This window comes from Lissotriton helveticus, chromosome 6 (assembly GCF_964261635.1).
Source record: "Lissotriton helveticus chromosome 6, aLisHel1.1, whole genome shotgun sequence".
NCBI classification, from domain to species: domain Eukaryota; kingdom Metazoa; phylum Chordata; class Amphibia; order Caudata; family Salamandridae; genus Lissotriton; species Lissotriton helveticus.
In genome coordinates this window covers 1,721,718,272-1,721,744,507 of record NC_136067.1, presented here as the reverse complement: position 1 = coordinate 1,721,744,507, position 26,236 = coordinate 1,721,718,272, and the positions used below count along the sequence as shown (strand labels likewise).

Below are 26,236 nucleotides of genomic sequence, written 5' to 3'. Positions count from 1 at the left end.
TAACGACACATAAACTAGATAGGAAGGGAAAACCCTCCAAAAAATTTTACTTCTGGGAAATTTGGGAAAACCACTGCACTAGTAACATGTAAGGTAACGAGGGAACCTGACAATACACCAATATGTCCGATGATTAAAGCGGTGACAATAATTCAGACGGGAATAATTCCCGCCGAGTGACCAGGATGGCTAGCTCTCACCCAGTCGTTAAGAATTATTGAATATGGTAAAGGATATAGGAGGACTAAACACGACAGATCCACCAAAGGGATACTCTCTGTGGCCGGCACAGTAAAAAAAAAAAAAAGAGTGAAGGAATAATAAGTGGAGGTCTTAAAGTTCCCCTCTGTACTCCTTATACATTCATGCGCGAAATGAGGATTTAAAAAAAAAAAAACATTGTCTAAAACACTTATTATGCACTCAACACTGCTTCAGTACTGTGCAATGAACCAATCACTGCTGGACGAAAATACCTATTATTCCATCTTCCATCTGCACAGGGAGTGACATCACTGGATTTCCTATCATCCAACTGCACAAGAAGTGACATCACTGGTTTCCAGCCAAAACCGTCTTTCAAAGAAGAGGCCAAGCTAGAGGATTTCATTTCCCATCTTCCAGCTGCACAGAAAGCGACATCACTGGATTTTCCATCATCCATCGGCACAGGAAGTTACATAACTGGATTTCCCATTATCCATCTACACCGGAAGTCACTTCACTGGTCTGCCGACCACAGTACTTAGCACACTTCCAAGGACTTATTTAATGGCGGCTGTAGCACAGACGAACAGCTGGCCCACCGTTGACCAAAGGCAAGCCCGTCCACACCTGTTCGTGCCTTGACCATGCCCAATGCCAGGAACCCTGGTTCCCCCTCAACCCACCGCTACCATGGTGTGTTCCTCCATGCTCTTAACCCAGGCCCCCAATCTGCCTCAGCACTGCCATGTATTACTACTCACAAAACATGATAAACTCTCTGCAAACTTCAAAAAAGTGTACGTTATTAATATGTATGATCATTTTACCTTAGTGGATCAGATTCCATTACTGCATTGAGAGGCATTTATTAGCAGTGATAGTTTTCAAACCTGATCTTGGAAATATTTATGCTGCCCCAATTCTGAAAACAATACCATTAGTGAATCAAGAGGCAAGCCATTTGTCAGCTGCACCTTGTGTGTAGCCTTGGTTGTTATATAACTGGTGCCACATCATAGTTTATTAAATAAAACACAAGAGAAGGTTTTGTACAGCACACATCCTGAACTCATATACTTTAAGGGGCTCTCATATGTGGTAATAAAGAAATAGGAGGCAAAGTGAAATTAACCACTTGCCTAGGATCACACAATTTCATCAAGTGGGGAAGCCAGGACAGATGTTAGGTTTTCTGGATTCACATTTTGCAATTCTGCCACCAGATGAGTATCTCTTTACCTCTCACGTTTTACACTAGAAGTTAATCCTTGGATTGAATTCTTAGTGCGTGAGAATAGAGCATCAGTGGCAGACAGAAGTCACATGAATGCTTGGTTTGTTATCCACACCATGAATCTGCTTAGCGTCCCCCTATATCCACCTTTCATCTTCCCGGCCTTCGCATTGCTGGCATTAGTGCGGCCCTCTGGCTACCCAAAATAAGTACTTTGTGGCCCCCCTGGGAAATGTTTGTGAGGACCCATGCTCTATTGGCTTCTCTATTCAGTTTTTCTTTCTCTGTTCCTGTAAATCGAATTATTTGTCAGCCTTCATCCCTCTCCACTCATTGAGATTTTCCTTAAAATGTTATTTGAGTTTGGATATGCACACGCAAACAGAAGAAGCCCTAAATAATAAAAATGTATGATTTATATAGACACAGCTTACCAGGTACAGTGGCAGCCTCCGCTTTAGCTGCTAAAATGGTGGGTCCTTAGCCATCCTCGTGGCAGGAGGTTTTTAAAATGTAATTATAAAAGTGTAGGTACTGAAAATCTCAGGGTACCGATTTGCTACTGAAGTTTTGTGATTCTCTCATTAGACGTGTTGCAAACTTCTGAGGAGTGTTGCTTCTCTCTCCCCCTTTCAAATTACGTAATGTAATCTGTAACGCAGCTGGTGCTCGTGTAAAGTGCACTGATACCTTCAGGTCGAATTCGCTCTATATAAAACTGCAACAACAAAAAAAGCAGGGCAATTACTTGGTACCTGTGAATGTAAAGCACAATTGATAGGAAGAGCGAGCATAAAACCACGTTTTACAAAGTCGAGTGCTTGTCCCAGGAACTGCACGAGAAGCAGTCAGCCACCTGACTGCTGGTAAAGTATTTAATACAAGTGGTAGGTAATCAAACCCTGCACGCTGGCTACTTGAAAGCAAGCTCGGAAAAGGATAGAGAAGAAATATGTATCTATGTAGACAGAAGAAGTCAAACAAATGACTATTATAAAGAAAAGAAACAAGGGTAAAGTCATTGCTCTCAACCACCGCGTACAATCAACACTATTCCGACCATCTCCTCTGTCAATACCTCTCCCTGAGCACCCTTGCGTATCACTTGTCCGCTCTTTATGTCTACACCCACTCCGGCGTCTGCGTTTGATAAAGCTTTTTCTGTCTATCGGCTCAGTTCCTTACACGCTGTTCACGTTGGTCTGGCCCGGTTTCCCTGTTGAGCATTAGTTAACTTTGCAACCTCCATTCAGTAAGTACCTCCTTGTGAGGACTCGCTCCTAGAATCTTGAACGTATTGTTTATTTTTACTTATTAACGGGTTTCCATCGTGATTGTATCGTTTTTCTGCAGCGTAAACAGCGTTCACTTTTCGCTTACACGTGAGACTTTTTACTTCTTGTTCATGTACCGCGTACCTTGTCCCGCATGTTTTCACCTTCACGGGCTTTGTCTTACCACTCCACCGAACTACTGTTCGCATGCATGTCACCTTTCTTTTGTTTAAATCACCAACGGTACACTACAGTTCACTGATTCTGAATTTCACGCCGGGTACTATCGGCACACTATTGTTCACTAACACTGAATTTCACGTTGGGCATTATGTTTTCAATACTTTTAATACTTGACACCCGTTCACAACACCTCATATTTTGTCACATCCGCGGTCATCGTTGTATATCGTATGGCACCATTCATTGCAGCTCACCACTGGCACCCTTTATTGTTGTTCACCACTGGCTTACACTTCAACAATTGAGTTTCTTGCATGCCCACCATTAACCCCAAACTCTTCACGCTTTATTTGAGACTATGTGCGATTCTCTCTACTAAGACCCGTTTTACATGTTACCTCAATTTTCAGAATGCTCCCCTGACGAAGGGCAGATGCCATGCCCGAAATGCATTGGGATGATTTATAAGACTGAAATGATTATGATTTTGAACACCTTGAAGATTTTCACATATACATCATGATGATGCAATGATGTTTCATTAATTGGAGTCATAAATATAAGACTGTTCATTAAATTGATCTACAATTCATTGCGACTCTTTTTATCCCCTTTAATCAAGATTCAATCAAACCCTCGGTTCTTTTTACGCTGTGCACATGGGGACAACTCCTATCCAGGAGTTGCACCAGTTTTGACATCCTCGTATAAGCACAACATCCCTATCACCCCTCATAGCCCAAGTGCCCCCGTCACCAAAACAGTCTCGACAGAGCTGCGCTGTCTGCTCCACAACTGCAGATCTGCAATAAAACAAAAACTTGAAATCTCCGACACCATCATACTTCACAATATTGACATGCTCTTCCTCACAGAGACCTGGTTCATCGATACCTCTCACTCTATGTTTGATCTCCTAGTACCCACAGGCTATTCTATATTTTGAAATGACAAAATTGGGGGAGGTGTTGCAGTCATCTTTAGAAACTCCCTTCAACTCAAGGCTTTTCCTAACAGCTCTTTCCGCACTTTTGAATGCCTATCCCTTGAACTTCAATTGCACCACCGCTCATCCCTCAGATTCCATGCCATTTACCGCCCACCTTGTAGCTGCCCCTCGTTTATGGAGGAACTCACTGACTTCATTAGCGACCAATACTCGCAAAGTGACAATCAGATCTTCGTGGGTGACTTCAATCTCCACTGGGACTCGCTGGAGGATCCCTCTGCTGGTAGGCTGGCCACCTTCCTCTCTGGAAACGATCTTATCCAACACTGCACAGAAACAACACACTCTAAGGGATAAATCCTGGACCTTGTTATTTCAAAAATAGGCATGCTTACTATCGCTACCCCTATTTATGTTGACTGGTCTGACCAGTTCCTCATCCCATTCTCTCTTTACCTATCACACTCTATAACACTGTATAACTCTCGGCCAAGCTAAGAGGGCTACCTCCTGGTTCCATGACACTAAAAATATTGACCTCAGTACCTTCTGTGAATCAGCTTTGCTATCACTTCCAAGGCTAGACCCGAACCTAGATGTTAACGAACTCACCTCCCAATGCCTCACAGTCCTTGCAGTCGAAATCAATAATGTTGCGCCTCTCCAAAGCAAAAAGAAAAGGCCCACTCCCTCAGCACCTTGGCTCAACAAATCCCTCTATGAAGAAAGGAAGTACCTAAGATTCCTGGAGAAACAATGGAGACAAGCGCCCCCACCGATAATTTGGCCACGCTTCGTTCAGCAAGATCCGAGTATCACAAGCACATCTTCCTTGGAAAAGTGACGCACTTCAGAACCCTCCTCGACTTATCCAAAAATAGACCCATTCTAAACTGGGCAGGTCACCCCTCTGCTTAAAAAACCCACTACTGATGCGAACAACCTCAACAACATCCGCCCCATCACTAACCTACCTTTTCTAGCAAAAATCACAGAAAGATGTGTATCGAAACAACTCTCTCGTCATATCAAGGGCAATGATCTTCTTGAAAATTTCCAGTCCGGCTTCATTCAAAACTGCAGCACTGAAACAGCCTTGCTGCAAGTGATTGATGACGCACTGCGGATACTGGATTCTGGGCAGTCTTGTCTTCTTATTCTCCTTGACCTTTCTGCAGCCTTTGACATTGTCAATCACAACACTCTCCTTAGCACTCTTTAACAGAGAATGGGCATGGAGGGCACTGTGCTTAAATGGTTTGCTGCCTTCCTCTCTGATAGATCTCAAATGATCAAAATAGTGAATAGTCTTTCATCTCCTTTGGCGGTAGGTCAAGGTGTTCCTCACGGCTCTATATTTGCAACCACATTGTTCAATCTCTATTTAGAACCATTGGGAAATCTCCTAAGTAAATCCGGGATCCACTATCATCTCTATGCGGACGACACTCAAATCTACCTCAAGGTTGCCTCCACTCGCGATCTCTCCATCCTAAGCTCTACTCTCAACTCCATTCAAAACTGGATGTTAACTCATCAACTGATTCTAAATCCCTCTAAAACTGAATTCCTCCTCGTCTCCTCCTCACTTTCTCCTCCCACGGTTCAATCATGGATGTATCAGATGAATCTAATTAACAATAAACCCATCATTTGCGACAGCGCAAAATCCCTTGGTGTCATACTCGACACAAAACTCAATCTACTCTCCCACATTAATTCCATTGCAAAGTCTGCTCAATACCAACTGCGCCTTCTTTGGGGGATTTGTCGCTTCTTCCCGGAGCATGACCTTAAAACCCTGGTCCAACCGCTGGTTCTCTCCTGACTGGACTACTACAACTCAATTCTTACTGGCCTCCCCAAATCCCACCTGTCCCCCCCTTAAATCTGTTCTCCATTCAGCAGCTCATTTCATATATGGGGCCAAAAGAAGCGACCACATCACACCCATCTTATCCACCCTCCGTTGGCTTCGCTTCGAGGCAAGATCTATCTATCTACAAGACTGCCTGTATCACCCACAAAGCCTTGTACTCCGCCTCTCCTCGCTACCGGGTGAATAAACTGAAACTCTCTGGAGGCTCTAGACCATCTCTTAATGCAGAAAAACTATAGCTTGAACCTCCCACTTTCAAGAAGGAAAGGTCGATGGCCCAATCCTTTTCAGGCAACGTGGTGAGAGTCTAGAACTCACTTCCGCCTCAGCTCCGGACCACCACTTCTTCCCAGGCCTTCAAAACTGACCTCAAAGCTCTCCTCCTTCAAAGACACTTCCAAATGTAATTCATGCCCTCTCTATTATCTGAAGGAAGTCCCTCCTTTATAGGAAATTCTGTTCTACATGACTATAGAGGTGCCTCCGGAATGTGTTCTTGTGGTTTGAGAGTCTGCCATTTATTGCAGTATTATACTTCTACTTGTATTGTGTACTCCTGTGTAACATGCACACGTCACTTTCCCTCTTGAAATGTATCGTTTGCTACCTCTTGTATTTTGTTTGCTTTTGATACATGCACAATTACCACCATTGCTTCATGTAACTTAACGTTTGTTCATGTTTTGAGTATCAGCCATTTAGTGCAGTATTATACCTCTGGTTGTACTTTGTACACTTTTGTAACATACGCACGTCACTTTTTTCCTCTTGTAACGTATCGTTTGCTACCTCTTGTATTTTGTTTGCTGTTGATACATGCACAATTCCCAGGTCAAACAGGATTACTTTAGAAGCCATCCTAGAGTCATTGGATGATCATCCAACTACCTTAGAAGTCATTTACACGTCATCAGACATCATCAAGCTCTTGAAGTCATCAGCAAGCTGCAGAAGCTCAGCCTGATGATTTGAGGATGACTTGAAAATAAGTATCTGATGACTTCAGAAGGTGTCATTATTCCTGATGATCTGAGGATGACTTGTAAATGACTCTCCGATAACTTTACAAGATGACATTGTTCCTGATGACTTTGGGGTGATTTGAAAATAAGCATCTGAATACTTCAAAAGTACTATTGTGTTTTCAATACGATGTTTTTGCGTCTGGTGATTTTAACAGGAATTGCTTGTCTATTTAAAAAGCACGTCCACCACTTTGGTTTCAGTTTTCCAAAAAAATGCAAACTGTTGGATAATTGCACAATTAATTGCAGACAAACGTCTGACCTCCTGCAGCTGGGAGCCCCAAAACCCAAACACACCCTGAACCCCCAAATTAACCCTTGCACCCCAAAACCCAAACACACCCTGAACCCCAATATAAACCCTTGCACCCCAAAACCCAAACACACCCTAAACCCTAAAATTAACCTTGGCCCCCCAAAACCCAAACACACCCTGAACCCCCAAATTAACCCTTGCACCCCAAAACCCAAACACACCCTGAACCCCAATATTAACCCTTGCACCCCAAAACCCAAACTCACCCTAAACCCTAAAATTAACCCTGGCACCCCAAAACCCAAACACACCCTGAACCCCCAAATTAACCCTTGCACGCGAAAACCAAACACACCCTGAACCCCAATATTAACCCTTGCACCCCAAAACCCAAACTCACCCTAAACCCTAAAATTAACCCTGGCACCCCAAAACCCAAACACACCCTAAACCCTAAAATTAACCATGGCACCCCAAAACCCAAACACACCCTGAACCCCCAAATTAACCCTTGCACCCCAAAACCCAAACACACCCTGAACCCCCAAATTAACCCTAGCACCCCAAACCCAAACACACCCTAAACCCTAAAATTAACCCTGGCGCCCCAAAACCCAGACACACCCTGAACCCCCAAATTAACCCCTTCACCCCAAAACCCAAACACACCCTAAACCTTAAAATTAACCCTGGCACCCCAAAACCCAAACACACCCTGAACCCCCAAATTAACCCTTGCACCCCAAACCCAAACGCACCCTAAACCCTAAAATTAACCTTGGCACCCCAAAACCCAAACACACCCTGAACCCCCAAATTAACCCTTGCACACCAAACACACCCTAATATTAACCCTTGTACCCTAAAACCCAAACACGCCCTAAACCCTAAAATTAACCCCTGCACCCCAAACCTGCTCTAAACCCTTAAATTACACCTGGCACCCCAAAACACAAACCCACCCTCAACCCTAAAATGACCGTGTACGCCCTAAAATCCAAAAGCCCTACAAACCCCCAAACTGTTTATGAATGCGGAATGCCGGGAGGCGCTGCTGATTGCAAATGATACTTTCTGTACCCCCAGGCTGCACTTCCTTCATAGAGTATTTCCATAAACACATACACATAGGGGCAGATTTACAAGCCCCTTGCGCCACTTTTGCGTCACTTTTAACATGGGAAAAGTGACGCAAAAGTGGCGCAAGGTTCTTGTAAATCTGCCTCATAGTTTAGTGGAATCCGATTGTTAGACTCATTAAACAACTGCGGACAGACCTGCTCATGGCCCGAGGAATAGGTCTTGCAAAGGAAAACAAGCTTTGTCGTCATGGTGACTGCCGAATTCACTCCATCACAATACTAAAATACATTTTTAAAAAGCACAGCTGCCTCGAACACAATGCCAAAATCACCTACTGTAAACCACAGTCTGCCGGCTGGCTGGGACTCGAACCGCAGGTCCTTCGCATATACCTGAAGCCGGAGGATTCCTCTTGCAAAAGCCTACGCACATCCGGGAGCGCCAGAAGTGACGTAATTGTTCTGCGGCAAGTTCGAAGACCGCCGTGTGTGCAATGGCGCAATGGCCATAAAAGGGACAGATGGATTGGCATCGGTCTCTTTATTTTTCCAACTCCACTTTCTTAATCGATTCCAGCGTATACTCAGGTAAGTGCTGCAGCTGCTACCAGGGGGTAGATGTTAGTCCATCGGGGCAAGCTCCACGCTATATCTGCACGCTCCCATCCTGGGTCAGAGCCCCCCCATGCATAGCGGAGCAGCATCGATCCTCCGCTCTCGGTCCCAGCTGCTCAATTTCCGTCCCAGACCAGCTTCCTCATTTTTCGGAAAGCACGAGTTTTCATTAAGGGGCCAAATTCAGACGCAGCTACTTGCATGTGTGTGCTTCGTACGTGTTATAATGAATGCCTGCGTTGCAATGTGTGTGCATTATGTGTGTTTGATGTTTGTATCAGCCTGCCTGCTTGTTTAATATGCACCTTTTGTGTTTGAGCATGTGTATTTTTGTGTATGTGTGACGTAGTGCGTTCCTGTGTAAGTTGTGGAAAATTGCAAAAAGCCTAAAAAATGTGTGTTTACAGCAAGTTCTTCGCCGTAAGGAAAAATAAATTACTGCCCGTGTATTGTAGGTCCCATGTTGGTTCCAAGTGCACCTGCGTGTATTCTAGATTCTCGACCAAATGGAACCGTTTTCGATCTACTGAAAAGTTGTCAATCAAAGAAAGCTAAACGCATTTATTTATGGGAATACTGTATATTGTTGAGCATTACTTGTGTCCTTGCAACTTGTAGTGAGCTTTCATTACTAAATGAATGTGTGCTCTATTGTTGAATCTTGGTCACGTTCCCCAAGTTGTGTAGTGTGCAGAGCAGCACATCTTCAAAAACACTGGCAGTTTTTATGGATGCGTTTCAAAGGATAAATGCTTCAAATAACTTAGCCGTTGTAATGCTGGTTCCTTTTATCATAAATCCCTCCCTTTTTTTTTTTTTTTTTTTTTTTTTTTTTTTTTTTAAATAACATGTTCCTGTTTGCTTTTCAACCCTTGTGGAATTCTCAGTAGTGTCATTCAGTGTGTTTTGGTCTTTAATGATTGTCTTTTGCCTAATTGTGTTTGTTGGCCTCGGTCGTCTCCGGGCTCTCAATGTTTCTAGGTCTGTGCGCAAGCAGCTAGTTAATCCATGCGAGCCTTTTTTTTTTTTTTTTTTTTTTGGATCCATTTCACGGCGAGCAACTAAATCAAACAAGCATTTTTTTTTAGCTAGTTCTTGTTAATTTCTGCTGCTTGTACAGGAAAGCTTGCTCGGTGGTGCCATGTGCAGTCTAATCTGTGTCTCTTGTTGAAATTGATTAAAATATTTATACAAAGCAAAAGCCAGAACGTTTGACATTGTCAATACTTGCTTAACGTGTGGGTCTGAGACTGTTTCTTTGTGGCCTTCTGGCTTCCTCCGTTCTTGCCTTAGGGTGGTGCTTTACATGCCAACTTAGGTTCACCTTGTTTAAATGTGTAATCTCTTCAAAAGAAGACCTTCCCACTGCCCTATATGTTGAAGAAAGCTAAAACTTCAGTCCTGTAACGCCTGGCCTCAAAACGTATCCTTTAATTCCAACTCGGAGTTTTCATTCCTTTCTGATATTTCCATTCTCTGTGTGCCAGGGGTTTTGGATTCAGATCAATATGGATGAGAGAGACGATTGTGAGACAATATGGCCTCATCAATGGAAACAAGGGTGAGACAGGAGTGAGATATAAGGATGTTCCTATAGCGGCCCAGCATGGTACCATCAAAAGGGCACATTTTTAATCAGTGGTGTTTACATTCCGGGGGAGGGGATTTGGTGTGGGGGCAGGGTACCCCATCCAAATTCCTTCGGTATAACCGGAAGAAATTTCAGCGGGCAAAGCATGTCATAAAAAGGAAAATGTGTGATTTTACCAGTCAGTAGAATGAAACAGCACAGTACTTCTATTCTAACCTGGAAAACTAGCTTGGAATTGTCAGTGGTATTACTGTAAACATTAAAGAATGGTATTTCACCTGGGACGTTTTACCAGCTAAAAAAATTCGGCCACACCTAGAAATGAGGGATAAGGTGTTAATGACCAGCTAATTAAAGATGGTCAATGGACACTTAACTAAAAGACTGATGTAATCTAAGGCAGAACAGCATTTTGCAGTGTTGTTTGTGTCAGGACTCTATTATGTGTTTTAGTGCTGCATGCGTTATAGGCCCGGTTTAATACAACTAGTGTGTACTTAAGAATGTATTATGCTGTGCATCTGAGGTGCAAGTTAAAGACCTTTAAGCAGAAGAGCGGGTCAACTTGACATTTTTAGGGCGAGCCTTCGTGATGCAAAGATTCGGAGGTGTTAGTAAGCATTAGCAGAAGCATGTGGAGAAGCGTGGCTCAGTGGTTAGAGGCGGCAGACCCGGAAGCTGAGATCGGCCGTGGACCAGGGTTCGATTCCCCGCCTCGGCGGGTCTCGGGCTCAAAAATTCCACGGACTCGACAATTCTCGCTCCGGTGCCTACTCGACTCACGGGGTCTCACTCTGCGACTCTGGGCAATAGCTTGCTTAATCTCCACTACGGCCCCTCGCGGCGGGATGCCTGGCTTTCACCTTGTGGATACCTTGCCGGGATATCTCACAGGGGAATACCAGGACGGGTTCCCTAAGCAAGCGCCTTGAGACCTTCGGGTGATTCGTGCGCTATATAAGTCAAATACATTTACATTTACATTTTTACATGCAATAAAGCCACATTTGAAAGGTGGCAGCTGCCAAACTGAACTGACCAGAGGAGGAAAGCTGTTTTTTGGACCTGACTGCCAAGGTTAGCGAGAGCGTTGCTGTGTCGCCGCTGGAGGCGGACCCCCTGTGGGTGTACCGCGCCGGTCTCTTAGCAGACCGAGAGGGTCAGTGAACTACCCTTCCCAGCTGCCCTGCAACCAGGAAGTGGAGGCGGGACCAGAGAGCGCGCTGACGGCGCTTAAATCCGACGAGAACCACCCGCGACGCGGGAGCGCCCGGGGCTAAGCCCGGGGCTAAGCCCGGGCAAAGGGCGGGCCCTCTGTGGCCCTCAGAGGCCTGAGGAGCCTGGGCCTGGGCTTGAACCCCTGCCCGATTTACCCCAGCCAAAAGGAATAAGGTGCTCACGGTAACCGTAAGTCGGTAGTCTATTTCCACACTATTTTTACTGACTAGGTTATTTCACCATCTATATAGGGGTGCCATGAACTGCCGGGAAACCAGAAGCATGGCCGCAGCAGGTACTAAAAAACTAACTGGGACACTAGACGATTTCATCGTCCGCACCAATGCACTAATCGACCAGGGAATAATATTAATGGATAGGAGAGTATCCCAGGATCTAGCTAATGCCAGGAGATCTTCGCTGGGTCTTATCGCCCAGGCACACACTCCCGGCATATTCATAACCCAGCTGATCACACTGAGGTCGATAAGGAACTAGACGTTGCTAATTCACAACTGGATTTAGAAGCTACCCCCAATCTCAACATTTTGACAGAGAGTGGATTAGACGCCACTGAGCTAGATAACTTTCCCGTGGTAACTAATATAGATCAAAGGGGTTTGATAGAAGGGGCAATCCCGAAACGAAAGGCAAATAATTCTACCACCCCCAAAGGGAAAGTAGCTAAAATAGCGCAAACTGTTCGATTTCAACAACCCTCTACTGCAGATCAGGGTATTGTTTGCAATAATTTGCTAGCTTCCTCCAATGATATAGGCGGGGTGAATCCCACAAATTTTGGCTTACCGATTAGTCTTCCAGACGATACCGTCTTAGACAGCAGCCTGGAGGAAATTTTGGAACTCACTGGGGAGGCCACCAACCTAGCTATACAGAATCAAGATGGCCATGGGCAGGACATGGTCAATAATATAATCTTTAACACGATTAAAAGCCTTCTGGAACCCATAGAAGTTAGACTTCGCGGCTTGGAGACTATCCTGATGAATATCCATAAGGAGATAAGTGCTCCATGCTTCTCTATGAATGCCAAGACATCCCATGCTGCCAGTATAGCTAACAAGTCATCCTTGGGCAATAATGTCACCGCGTCTAAAACTAATCCCCCTAAAGACTCTAGTAGTACTCCTAAACAGGGAGGTACGAAAGCAAAGACCCCTGTTCCCAATTTACAGGTGAATACATCCAATGCTAATCAAACCTCCAAAGCCACTAAAGAAATCCCTCAAGCTACTAAACAAACTACCCAAGTTACATCAAGTGTTTCCACTTCAGTAACCCCAAATCCTGATCAGGCCCCGCGAACTAAGGCTGCGATTCGCAGAAACATTCATCTTCCACCAGACGCTTGTCCCTTTGTAGTGATTCTTACTGGAGTCACTGAAATTCCCCCATCGGAAGTAGAATCTCATCAGGCACTTAAAAATAAGGTGTGTCATTGGCTCACTAAAAACCATCCCCTCCCGCCTAACATTCCTAGTAAAATTTTAATGGTAGAAAGAACTCCATGGGTGGGCGGGAATAGAAAAAATCTGCAAGGGGATTGTGTTGTGGTGACTTTCGAGAACACTCAGGTTGTAGAACACATATGTAGTAGAGCACCCAGACACCTAGCTAGCACTGTTATGGCTAGGCCACTTTCGTATTTCTATCTACCAGGGAATCACACAGACAAAAGATGGAGCTGGCTAAGAGGTCCACACAATCCAAAACCTAGACAGAGGTTTACCAACCCATGGGAGGAACAATCATACGGATGGGAGGAGGAGGGCGATGTGGGCTGGAATTTAGTGAGGAGAAGGAGAGGCAGACCACTCCAAGGGGGTTATGCGGTAGGGCCCCAAAATAGTTACTCACAACAGTATTTTCAGGCTGCAAATGGGCAAGATAGCTATTTTGATTTCCCAACTGTTAACCGTTATGAGTGCTTGTCAACCACGGACTGGGTTGACTGACATACACAGGGATCACTAAGTGGTCAGCGGCGCCATAACTCCCAGACTCCTATGTTGAGAGAAGATAGCCTTGTGGATCTGCAGAAGATTAATTCAACTCTCTCTCCTGATGATGGCTTGGAAGCTACTGAGGCTAGAGGAGTGCATAACAAGCATAAATCCAATAAGCCACTTTGTAAATTCCTCACATGGAACATAGCGGGTATTACTGCTAAGGCCTTAGATTCTAGTTGGCAAGGGTTTGTTAAACAATATGAGATAGTGGCACTTCAAGAAACGTGGGACACGTCAACCTGTTTTTCATTGGATGGTTTTCACAGTTTTTCAATCCCAGCCGTACCAGGCGTGAGAGGGAGACCCAAGGGTGGGCTTCTAACATTATTCTCACTGAATCTGGCTGGGTCTTTTAAAAAAATAGAACCTGCTCCCAGGAATACGTTGATAATTGAGTGGGCTATTTCGGACCATCAACCCTTTTTAATTATTAATTTTTATAATTCCAGGGATGGTTCTTTTGTAAATGAGCATTTGTCTGCTCTGTTAGATTTTTTGTCAGTCTATAGACACGATTGCACTTCCGTCCCAGAGATTGTTATCCTGGGTGATTTTAATATTCACCCCTGTGAGGGGGACTGTTACAATGACAGGTACGGAGGATCATTGGTTGAAGGGATCCCCCATTTTGAACACACTAAGGAGGGGGAGGGGCTTGAGAGCTTTCTGGCCACTTTAAATCTATTTGAATTGGGTTTTGGTACAAATGAAATCAGACCACCTACATTCATTGGGAGAGATGCTAATACCATCATTGATTATATTTTTGTATCACCAGGGGTGTTAGCTAGGGCTTGCGAATACTGTGTAGTGCCTGCGGTCTTTAGCGACCACAACCCTGTTTTGCTGACCTTGGACCTGGATTGTTCCATGACCGAGAGGGAAACAGGGGTGGTAGCCCCAAGGGATCTCACCTCTAAAGAGCAGGGGAGGAGGATTAAGTGGGAGAAGATTGTCCCTGAGAATTTCTTCCAAATACTAGCCCAGGAAACAGAGGCAAAGATGGCAGTTTGCCTTGATCCTACTTCCTTGGGGTCTGAGGTAGTGGCCGCTTACACTGAGATATGTTCAAGCATCTCTAAGAATTTGGAGTCCAGGAATGGCCCGCAAGGTAACAAGCATATACATAGATGGTTCGATAGGGAATGTTCAAAAAAACATAACGCCCTATTGAAAGCACTCCAACAGAGACCCAGAGACAGGACTCTAGTGGCAAGTCTTCGGCAGGGTTATAAAACTGCACTCGCCAATCGTAAGACTCAGATTAAGGAGGAGGCCTGGGAGAGTTTACTGTCCGTAAATATACTGAGAGACAGTAGGAAATTCTGGGCCATTATTAACCAGCCCTTCTTTACTGAGGATGGGAAATCAGACATGGATTGCGTGATCGAAGATGAAAGATGGCTTAATCATTTCAAACAAATCTATGAAAGTGAAGTTTCATTCCCGTCAGATAGTGTCCCTTCGTGGAATATTATGACCATGGATTTTAACATCTGTGAGGTTGAAAAGGCCATTAAAGACACAAGTAAACATAAGGCACCGGGACCTGATGGGGTACCTGCTGATCTCTACATGCAGTATCCCCAATTCTGGTCCAAAATATTGACCAATGTTTTTAATGCGATACCTTCGGCAGGCTTTCCCTCTTCTTGGTCCACCTCTATAATTGTTCCGATTTTTAAGAAGGGGAACAGGGGGGACCCGGCTTGCTACAGGCCAATCTCCTTGCTTGACTCTGCTGTTAAAATCTTAGGCAGAGTCATTCTACAAAGACTCGGGGATTGGCTTGAAGGGAGTGGGGTCCTCTCTGACCTTCAGTATGGTTTTAGGGCTCACAGGGGGACCATGAACCAATGCTTAAACCTCCACCTCATAATTAGTAAATACACCGTGGTGAAGGAGGGGCATTTATATCTAGGGTTTATGGACTTATCCTCCGCTTTTGATTTGGTTAATCGCTCTAAACTTTGGCTTATTTTGCGGGATTTGGGTTTGGACACTACTTTGGTGAATTTTTTACATGACCTCCACCAGAATTTGTTTGCCTCCGTTAGGGTTACAAGGGAAGGTAGATGTACTGAAAAATTTAGATCAGGGAGAGGGGTCAGACAGGGTTGCATCCTGGCCCCTCTCCTATTCACACTCTACATTAACTCCCTGGGTAAATCACTCAATCTAGCCACCATGGACGTCCCGCGTATGGGAGGATCCCCTATCCCGGTCCTCCTGTACGCGGATGACGCCGTCCTAATAGCCCGTACAGGCATTGGTCTGCAAAAATTGTTAGACCATTTCGGATCATTCATGGAATCTTTAGATTTAAAGATCAATACACTAAAATCCCATGTCATGGTCACGGGCACACGTAGGAAAAGCCTGAAGATTAAAACTTTTAGTTGCAACGGATTACAAATCTCTAGGGTACCTTTTTTTTGTTATCTAGGCGTCACTTTTGACGAAAAAGGATCCTGGGGACCTCAACTAAAATTGAAGGCCAACGTAGTTGCAAGATCTACTACAGGTCTCATGAGCTTTTCTAAAAAATTAGGTTCTAGGCCCATGGAGGCCATGATCCGTATCTACAAATCAAAGTGCCTGGCTATTGCATCCTATGGGGCTGACATCTGGGGCTATGCTCCCTCTCAAGGCATTCAAATTGTAGAAAATAATTTTATTCGAACTTTGTTGTCACTCCCAAAGTCATCGCCTACATATTCCATCCATAGTGAAGTCGGCCTGGGCCACATTACTGACCTTCTAAAAATGGCCCCCCTGCTATGCTGGGTGAAAACCTGGACAAACGAGGAGATCACGTTGAACCATCTCATACTCAAAGACTGCTTGGCCCTGGACAAGGCGGGCAGTATTCCCTGGCTAGCGTATGTTAGAGCGGCATGCGTGAAGCTAGGGCGCCCGGATTTGTACTCTTCTCCACAGGGTCTCAAGAAAGAAGATGTAGGGTGGGTTAAGTTGCATCTCCGGAATTTGCTGGAGTTAGATAAGGAACAGGTTGAACTCAACAAACCCATGGTGAGAACCATATATCGAATTTCTACCTCCTCTGCCATGGAACCTTATCTAACATTTGTGACAAAACCATACCATCGTTTTCTTTTATTGAGATTTAGGTTCAACCTTATCCATCTAGTGCTGGGTTCCAACATAAAGTGGGGGACCCTTGAAATTACCCCACCTTGCACTTGTGATAGCTTCTCAAATCAGGACACAGTCCACTTTGTGATGTTTTGCGAACACTATCTGGAGCCCCGGAAAAAGTTTTTATATCCCATTTTGAAGGAACTTAATTTTGTCCAAGTAAGGCCTGCACTTTTACACCTGCAAATGTTGAACACTGTGCAGGTCACATATGGTGTAGCCAGTTTCTTGGTGGCGGCTGCCCGATTGAATAAGGCAAGACTTACCCAGACAAATATACATCCTGGTTGACATTTTATCAACTTTATTCTGGGACACCGGATAAGGATCATTGGGACATGGAGGCGCTTGTCTTTTTCTGGTCCTTTTCTTATAGTGAACCTGTTTTGTATTCATATTTTTTAATAACAAAAAACTTCTTTTAAAAAAAACCTCTTTTAATGAATCATTTTAGGAACTGCATCATGTGTATAGTTTGTTTAATTGCTAATTTTAATCTATTTGTATAGTTCTTATTTTTAAAAAAATGAATTGTGTATTGCTTTTATGGTTTTAATTAACCGAATAAAGATATTTGACTGACTGACTGACTGACTTCCTGTCCTTAGTTTAGTGGGTTACCACCTGTTGCACAGAACTCGCAGGGCACACATGTTTATCAGAGGGGCTGGACACGTGTTTCATCATTCCAATGTCGCTGAAAGCAGTTTCGTTGACTTGCACAGTGCTAGCACCTGTTGTCTGTGTCTGGCGTGAGAAAGCGCTATAAAAGGGTGTTATGAATTGTAAAGTGCTTGTTACGGTAACTATTAACCCTACAACGGTCTGCTTTCAACCAGACTGCAAATCCCTCGCCAGCACAGCCCCAGCGGAAGCCTTACACACTGCCCGTGCGTTAATACCCGCAACATACACGGTACAACACCCTGATATCTGCAAATAGAAACACAATAAAAGTCTGACCGTGTTCTTATCCTTGGGTCCGGGGACCCCTTCAGGTTTGCAAAGCCTTCTCAGGAGGTCACTCACTGCTTGGAAAATTAAATAATATTTTTTGTTATTTTCACTTGATATAGCGCAATGACTCATCTCGGCTGGTGTATCTGGGCGCTTAGACAACATAGCACAACCGCAACTAAAATAACCAGGCCTTCAAGAGTTTTTTAAACTAAACAAAATCTGGACAACTGCGGAAATGGGGCGGTGAAGAGTGAGATCTACCTCCGACTCTGGAAGAGCGGAGGGGGAACGGTCAGTCGCGCTTTATGGCTAGACTGAAGAGTTCTGGAAGAGCAGTAATGACGTCATTTATCCTCTATGCACGTGGTGGCTCTGCCCATCAAAGACTTGAGGCATTAGACCTTAAAAACAGGGCATTTCCTGACCGAAGCCAATGTTGGGTTCTCAGAGTAGGAGCCGGGCGGTTACTTACCTGGCGTGCATCATCGCTTTGCACCAGCTGAAGTCTGGACAGTGAGGGGTCATTGGCGGCCATAAGCATTGTCAAGGCGACTAATGACAAGGGCTTGTTTAACATTCTGGCAAATTGGCAATGACCCACAACTGGGGAGGACTGACCAAAGAAACAAACGTACAATCAGGTAAGTGATGGGCCAGCACTGCAGGTTCCAGCTCTGTTGCCCTAAACACAGCTCTTCCAACACAGTGAGCGTCCTGGGGCCTTTTCGACATTCACTGGGCACTGGTGCACAACAAACAGCGCAAGTGCTCATTTGCACAGCTGTCTTTTGGTGAAATACAGAAATTCTTAGCGCTTACTCTATTCCATATTGCACAAATGTGTTTTTCACCGTTGCAAAAATTAGGTAAATAGTTTGCAAAACATTTTCATAGTTTGATTGCAAATGATTTTATGTTAAATAATTTGGTTTTAACAAAGGAAAATATATCATTAGTGAATATCCACTAGTAAAGAAATTAAGCAAACTAATTTTACAGTATTTATGAGGCTTTAAGAGTTTATGCTTTAACTTAATTCATAATCAACGTAGTTTACTTTTTCATGTTTTAAAAATGAATAAACTATAGATTTCTGTTATTTTTAATAGGAACACACAAAACATCGAATCTATTAATTTTCTCAATGTTTGCCCTTGTGCAAAACTATTTTATGTAAAGTGTAGCAGTGCCAAGTGCCAATCGTGCTATCTTCATTCCGTAATAAAAAAAAAGCACCAAATCTGTTTTCGTACCTGTATGAAATGTATATAAGATGGCTACTTGATGGATGATGTGAGTGCTGCCCATTACAAAGCCCCAATAACCTATTAAATATGTTGCACAACCCCCACTTTCTTTTAGTTCTCACAACCCTTTTGTCCCTTTTCTCCTCATTAGTAATACAGATATTTCCAGAAATTCTCCTAATTTAAACACTGCAATTAACTCCACATTAATACTTTTTAAGTTATTATTGCGTTCAAAGCTGCTGTAAGAACTTCCTGTTACAGGCAGGGGGCAGCACTGATCTGCAGGTGAGTTGAGACAAGACCCAAATTACGGGACACCCCATATTCAAACACACCCAAGGCAGGCAGGGATGGACCTGAGACACTCAGTATTTGGGTCTGATAAACCAACCATCAGACCGTATTATTACATTATTTGCAGTAGTAAATAGGCTAGGCCCAGCCCCCACTTACCTGTGACCAGCCCAACGACCAGTCCAGCCCTTTCAGACCCGGCTCTCTGGCCTCGATGCTCACGCCTACCTTCAGTGTGTGAAGAGGTTTTGGTGCCAAGTCTAGGATGTACAAGATGCCACTGATTATGATTGATTTATAAATCAGCCTCAATGCTGCATGAATGTAGCACCCTCTGTTCGGCCTCACCCAGTCCTCTGTCTATGTAGCAGCCTCCGTCATGTGTTCTTTAAGCAGCTTGAGTTAGGAGTACACATAGCAGCTTGAGTCATATATGCACATAGCAGTGTAAGTCATGTGTGCACATAGTAGGTCCAGATATAATTGCGGTACATTGGGTATGCATGTAACAGCCTCACTCATGTATGCATTTAGCATTGGGAGTCATGATTGCAATCAGAAGCATCAGCCTTCTATATATGTTACTTCTTCAGTTATGTACCCACGTAGCAGCCAGCCTCATTGCTCTATGCATGTTATAGCCTCTGCCACGTGTGGTTGTAGAAGCCTAAATCATATGTATGCATGTATAGGTACTTGTATAGCGCAAACCTAGCAGTGAAGAAACAGAGCACTCTATAAATACCATTATGTGAAGGGTCTGGAGATGATGTACAAGATAGCGTACATCAAGTGTGGATGACACAAATACATTGTAACACATTTTAGGTACAGGAAGATTAAGTGATTTGCCAACAACCATACGATTTTGAGTCTAGCACTGAGGCTGGGATTCAAACCGGAGGTTCCAGAACCAAAAGGCAGAAATTTGCATTCCTAGGACACATCCCCTCATATATGCATGTCTGCATCTCCTTTCATGTATGCATGTAGGCGCTCCTGTCGTGTGTGCATGAAGTAGTTAGTAGTGTGTGCATGCGTTACCCTCTATTGTCTGTGCATGTTTGTATATAAGGACAAAGGCCAGTGAATACTCAAGTACTGGGGACACCTATTCTACTCTGCAAAACTGCACGCCACTCCACTCCACTCTACGCCACTCCACTCTACGCCACTCCACTCTACGCCACTCCACTCTACGCCACTCCACTCTACGCCACTCCACTCTACGCCACTCCACTCTACGCCACTCCACTCTACGCCACTCCACTTCATACTACACCACTCTAAGCCACTCCACTTCATACTACACCACTCTAAGCCACTGCAAAATAAGCAGCGCCACTCTTTGCCACTATACTCTACACGACTTTTATCTACACCACAGTGCTCTACATCACTTAATATACACATAATTCCACTGCACACCATACCACATATTTACACTACACAAATCCACTCCACGCAATTCCATGCCACAAAATTACACAACTAACAATTCCAATCCCACCCACATAATTTCACTCAAACCACATACATCCACCCCATAACACAAGTGTCAAAGACATTGCCATTTACAACACCAATAGCTCTAACTCAAAAAAATGCGAGACCTATTGCATTTCTAATGCTTGTTGGATAAACTATTTTATTTAGGCAACTTTTTTCAGAAGGTTGAAGTTCAGGCTCACAATGTGTACTTTCTATTAAGGAAAACTTACTTACTAGGTTATGGATAGATTGTAAATTTGTCCTTTATTATCAATACCTCTTTATTTATATATTATGGCTAGAGCGTGAATATATATTGCAAGTGGTCAATGTGTTTTTATCTGTTTTGAAGTTTATATGTAAATATATATTTTTTTTCTCTTGCTTTTTTTTTTAGTGAAGAAACAGTGTCTAATGATACAGGATATTTTTCGAGAGCTAATTGCAAGCTATTCTGCCACAACAGATGGTCTAAAACAGGTGTTACTTCAAAGGGCACTGGAGGAAAAGCGGATGTTAATGGACTGTGGCAATCGGGGAAGCGCTGGTAGACTTAAGAGGGGGTTACGCGAACTACAAGAGGAAGAAATTGCAGAGAAAAGATGCAAGGACAAAAAAGCCAAGCAGAGTGGACTGGATTATATAAGAGTTAGTAACAAAGCTCATGCTGAAAGCACAACTTCTCAGCCTGGTGATGCAAGTTCGCGGATAAGTTTGCAGAAACTTGAAAACCTGTCCCTTTTAGCAGGGATGGCTAGTGTCCGTCATCAAAAATCCACAACTAAAAATGATGCATCAGACCGTGAAAATGAACTTGTCTTGGAGTCCCCGCTTCAATCCAAATATCAAGGACAAAAAACATGCCTCCCTTTCACCACGTCATCCTAGAGTAATCAACACTCTTTCTGAACATATAATGGGGCCATTCTAATGTAATCAATAGCCATCATAGGATCATCCAGGAATAATCCACACTCATCCAGAAATTGTCATGGGATCATTCCAGAGTAATCCACTTCCATCCTGGAGCGGTTCTAGGATCATCCTGGAATAATTGAGTCATCCTTAAATTAGCTAGAACCCATCCTGGAGTAATTCTCACTCATCTTGAAGTTGTCAATTAGTATTCGTGGAGTTGGAAAAGGTAATCTCTCCCTGCCAGTAGAAGTCATCAGAACACCATCCTACTGTAGTTTTTGTGATGAGTCTAGGTTCGTCGTCACATTTACATTTTTCGTCCTACAGGCATACTTCAGGATGGCTTGGAATGACTTCCCCCGATAATTGCAGGAATAGCCTGACTGTAATCATCAGATGAGTCCAGAATGACTCCATGATGATCTTCCTTTTTGACATGGGTTGTCACTATTGCCTTATGTAACGTAACGTTTGCTCTTGTAACATGCTGCCCTGGAATTGTTTCTCATGTTTCACTACTGTTCCTATTGTGAAGCGCTTTGACACCTTAGGGTAAAGCCGCGCTATATAAAAACGCATAAAATAAAACAAAGACGACTAGTAAGAAAACACAACCCTCTCCTGCCCTTTGTACTTGCCCGAGAGCTTTGCAGGTGCGGGAGGGCTACAACAAGACGTCTTCTGCACTGAAAGGGAAGAAGGACAACAACGCAATTCAATGCTGATTAGAAAGACATGGGCATGACGAAACCAAATGCTATTTGCCTCAAAAATATGGTGTTGGGGATACTGCAGCACCAACTGGAGTAAAATGACAAACACGTAAATATAGCAATCAGGTTAAATAGCACTAGGGTTTGTGAATTGCGATCATATGCAATGAATTTTAAAATCATTCTGGATATTTTTATTTGAAGGTTAGTTATCAGAATATAGTTGGTAATGTGACTTTTCTAGATTACTCGGCATAGCGAGTCTATCTTTACGATTGGCCAGTAAATAGTCGAAAACTAGGCGGCCATCTTTGTTACTCCGAAGCTGGAGAAGGACAGACTTAATCGATAATGCGCGTAGTATTAGAAACTAGTAATGTTACTTACTAGGATTTTCACCAAAAATGTACCCCGTATTTTTCGTATATATAATTATGACCCATGATTTATCTACATGATCTTCATTTACATATTGTTCGGTAGTCTTATTTTGCATCCTTTCTTTTCAAAGTCGGTCAAGTTCATTACACGATAGCGCTGCTTCTCTTAATGGTAGAAGAGAGAGCGTACTAGTTAATCCCTCTACGAAATGTAAGTTCTTCCGTTAAACAACTGTACTGGACGGGTCGGGGGTAATATTAGAGAAAGACCCATGCCAGCGACGTACCTCACGTGATCTTAGGTACGTCATATTCTATTTCTGGTGGTAGTTCGCTAGCGATTCGGCCATTGCAAGCAAAAGATTGCGGTGCCACTCAGAAATGGATCTGTTTGTTGTCAAGTGCCTAGTTGTTTAGCGAAAACGTACTCGGGGGTTTGGTTAGCTGGGGAATCTGACGGTTCAAAGGCTGTGAGGGAGTCGGAAGGAGTTCTTGTTGCTGTTGTGTCCACTAAAGTTAGCATGCCACGGGGCACTAGGGTTGCAACCTTTCCTAGGGAAAATTACCTGACACATATATGCATTTTTTAATAATCTGCTATGGCCTGGTGTGGTATGTTATTTAAGTTTATAAGACTCACAGCTACCCCAAGGGGTTTCCCGGCGTCAGCCCGAGAGGAAAGGAGGGGAGAAGAAAAGGAGCTACAAGTTGAACAACCAAGTTTTCAGACTTTTATGAAAATTCTCATAAGCCGTTTATTTACGTAGAGAAATGGAAAAAGTTCCACAGGGAGGGTTCTAGTTATGCAAAGGATCAACAGCGCATTTATTTGTTATTTATTTGTGCATTTTTATAAAGGGCAGACATTACCTGAAGGTGTCAGAGCGCTGTACAATAGAGCCAGTTACATTACAAAAGATGTAAATTGGCCCTGCTTCCAAGATAACTCCGCCCCGGTGATTAGCACCAATATCCTGCCAGAGCAATGGGTTGCTCACTTTGAGGGTCTTTACAATAATTTGAAGTTAGCGATCCAAGAAGGGGGTTGGGAGGGTGCCTGGAGTGCTGAAATAGACCTCGCAGTAGAGGAGATAACAAAGGCGATCCAAGGTTTGACCCTGAACAAAGCCCCAGGGCCAGATGGTACCCCACCAGATCTATATAGAAGTAATATAGACCTCTGGGCCCCAATTCTAACCAGGGTCTTAAACGCTGCTATTAAATCAGGTCTACCACGCTCTTGGTCCACTGCATTGATCGTACCCATCTTTAAGAAAGGGAGTAGGGATGATCCAAAATGTTACAGGCCGATTTCGCTTATTGATGTCTCGGCCAAAATACTAGGCCAAGTGATTCTGAATCGGCTTATGGAGTGGACAGAGCAGCACCGAACTATAGTTGACATACAGTACGGGTTCAGAGCCGGCAAATCGACCAGTGTCTGAATCTGTACTTGCTAACTGCCAAATACACAATAGCCAGCAAGGGCATGGGATTCATGGACCTGGCTGCGGCCTTTGACAATGTGAATAGGAACAAACTGTGGGCCATGATGCACAAGATAGGCATAGATGTGGGGCTGATAAACATCTTAAAAGAGTTGCACTGGAACACCACTGCCAGGGTCCGTTTTAGCCCAGAGGGGGGGGGGGGGGCGTACTGACCCATTTTTATGCTCAGGAGGAGTAAGGCAAGGGTGCATTCTCGCCCCTTTCCTTTTTTCACTCTATATCAACGCCTTAGCGAGTGCCCTCATCTCCCTAGCTGTGGACTGCCCCAAAGTAGGACTGCGTCAAATCCCAGTACTACTGTACGCGGACGACGCAGTCCTGCTTGCTCGAACACTGAGGGGTCTACAACAGCTGGTGGACGGATTTGTCAAGTTCATGGCCTACTTAGATCTATCTCTAAATCTGAATAAATCCTTTGTTATGGTGGCTGGCAAAAAACCTGCAAATAAGTTTGTGTTTAAAATAGGGACACACACATTGGATAAAGTAAACACTTTTCCCTATCTGGGCCTTCTATTTGCTGGTGAAATCCAATTCAGCCAACTGGTCGGAACATTGTACCAAGCTGGTCTCTTCGAATGGTGCAATATTAAGCTTTGCTCGTAGGCTGGGATGATGGTGCCCTGAACAAATAATGGCTCTATATGGTTCAATTAGTATGGCAAAGGCATTGTATGGAGCGGAGGTGTGGGGCTTCAGGGACTGCAAACAACTACAAGTAGAGGAAGACCAATTTCTCCGCAGAATCCTGAAAATCCCACACTCCATTTCTGCCGAAATTGCTCATGCAGAACTTGGGATGCCAAATATTTCAGATTATGTCAAGCTGAGGCCAATTACAGCATGGATTAGAATTTGGACCAATCCAGAGGCATCACTGAGCAGGGAAATTGTCACAGACTGTCTGCAAAGGGATAAGGGGTTATAAATTCCCTGGCTAAAATATGTCAAATGCTCCTTAGAGAATATAGACCAGGATCACCTCTTTAGTGACCCTTCCTTGATTTCTAGCAGTTGTAAATTATGGGTCAAAAAGTTGCTTCTAGAAAAATTTGAAACTGTTAGACGTGGTCTTGGACCCGTAAAGAGATCAATAGCCGCTCATGGTTTAGTGAGAAATGGGGTGGGAATGGAACCCTATCTGTTTCTGATGTATAGCCAGCATGATAGATTTTTAATGTGCCGTTTTAGGCTCAATCTGTTAACTAATAGTTTTTCTTATCCCTCTGGTTTTACTGTAACGATTGAGCAGAAGGGTGCCTGCGGCTGCGACAATAGGTCTCCGCAGGACACCCTTCATTTTGTACTTTTATGTTCATTTTATCGAAATCCTAGGCGTTTATTTTTGATTGACATACTTAGGAAACAGAAACTTCGCCATGCAAGAGCTGCACTGTTTTTCTTACAGAAAGCTAGTGATATGCACACCTTATGCTCTATTTCAAGTTTTTTTTAAAGTAGCTGTAAGACTGAGAAACACACGAAATTAACCAACCATTGTAGATATTTATCTCCCCTATGAATTGTATTTTCTCCGCCATACAGTTTTTAATTTGTTAAAAGTTCAGAAATGTAATTTAATGAATTTTTATTGTGTAATGTATTTTTATGATGGTTTTTAATCGTCGCAATAAAGATTTACTGAACATTACAAAAGAAGTGTAGAACACAATAAAACACTGCAAAAAAACTAGTTGTGCTGTACAATAGAGCCAGTTACATTACAAAAGAACAGTGGAACACAAAAAACGATACCAAGAAAAACGGGAGACTAAAAATGAAGGTTACAATCAATCAGAGTACTTGTAAAGCGCGCTACTTACCCGTGAGGGTCTCAAGGCGCTGAGGGGAGGGGGTGCAGCTACTGCTCGAAGAGCCAGGTCTTGAGTAGTCTTCTGAAGGCAAGTAGGTCTTGGGTCTGCCGTAGGTGGGTAGGGAGGGTGTTCCAGGTCTTGGCGGCGAGGTAGGAGAAGGATCTGCCACCGGAGGTTGTTCGTTGGATGCGGGGGACAGTGGC

General features: G+C 43.8%; 1 protein-coding gene and 1 long non-coding RNA gene across 8 annotated transcripts in view; one reads left to right on the top strand and one right to left on the bottom strand.

Annotated features, from left to right (window-relative positions):
• The window catches only part of ASB3 (ankyrin repeat and SOCS box containing 3), a 471,022-nt gene extending 462,470 nt beyond the window's left edge, over window positions 1-8,552 (bottom strand). For 3 of the 7 annotated variants that reach the window (XM_078649594.1, XM_078649600.1, XM_078649598.1), the window contains exon 1: window positions 8,426-8,552. The gene's annotated coding sequence lies outside the window, so the exon portion shown is untranslated. Of the gene's footprint in view, window positions 1-1,875; window positions 1,895-1,976; window positions 2,160-8,421 lie in introns of those variants that run through there. The other 4 variants (XM_078649595.1, XM_078649599.1, XM_078649596.1 and 1 more) reach the window with 3 other exon arrangements.
• LOC144763723 (uncharacterized) lies at window positions 8,543-25,875 on the top strand. Its single transcript, XR_013596254.1, has 2 exons — window positions 8,543-8,677; window positions 21,095-25,875. It is a non-coding gene; the product is annotated as an uncharacterized LOC144763723 (long non-coding RNA).
• The last annotated feature ends 361 nt before the right edge of the window (window positions 25,876-26,236 follow it).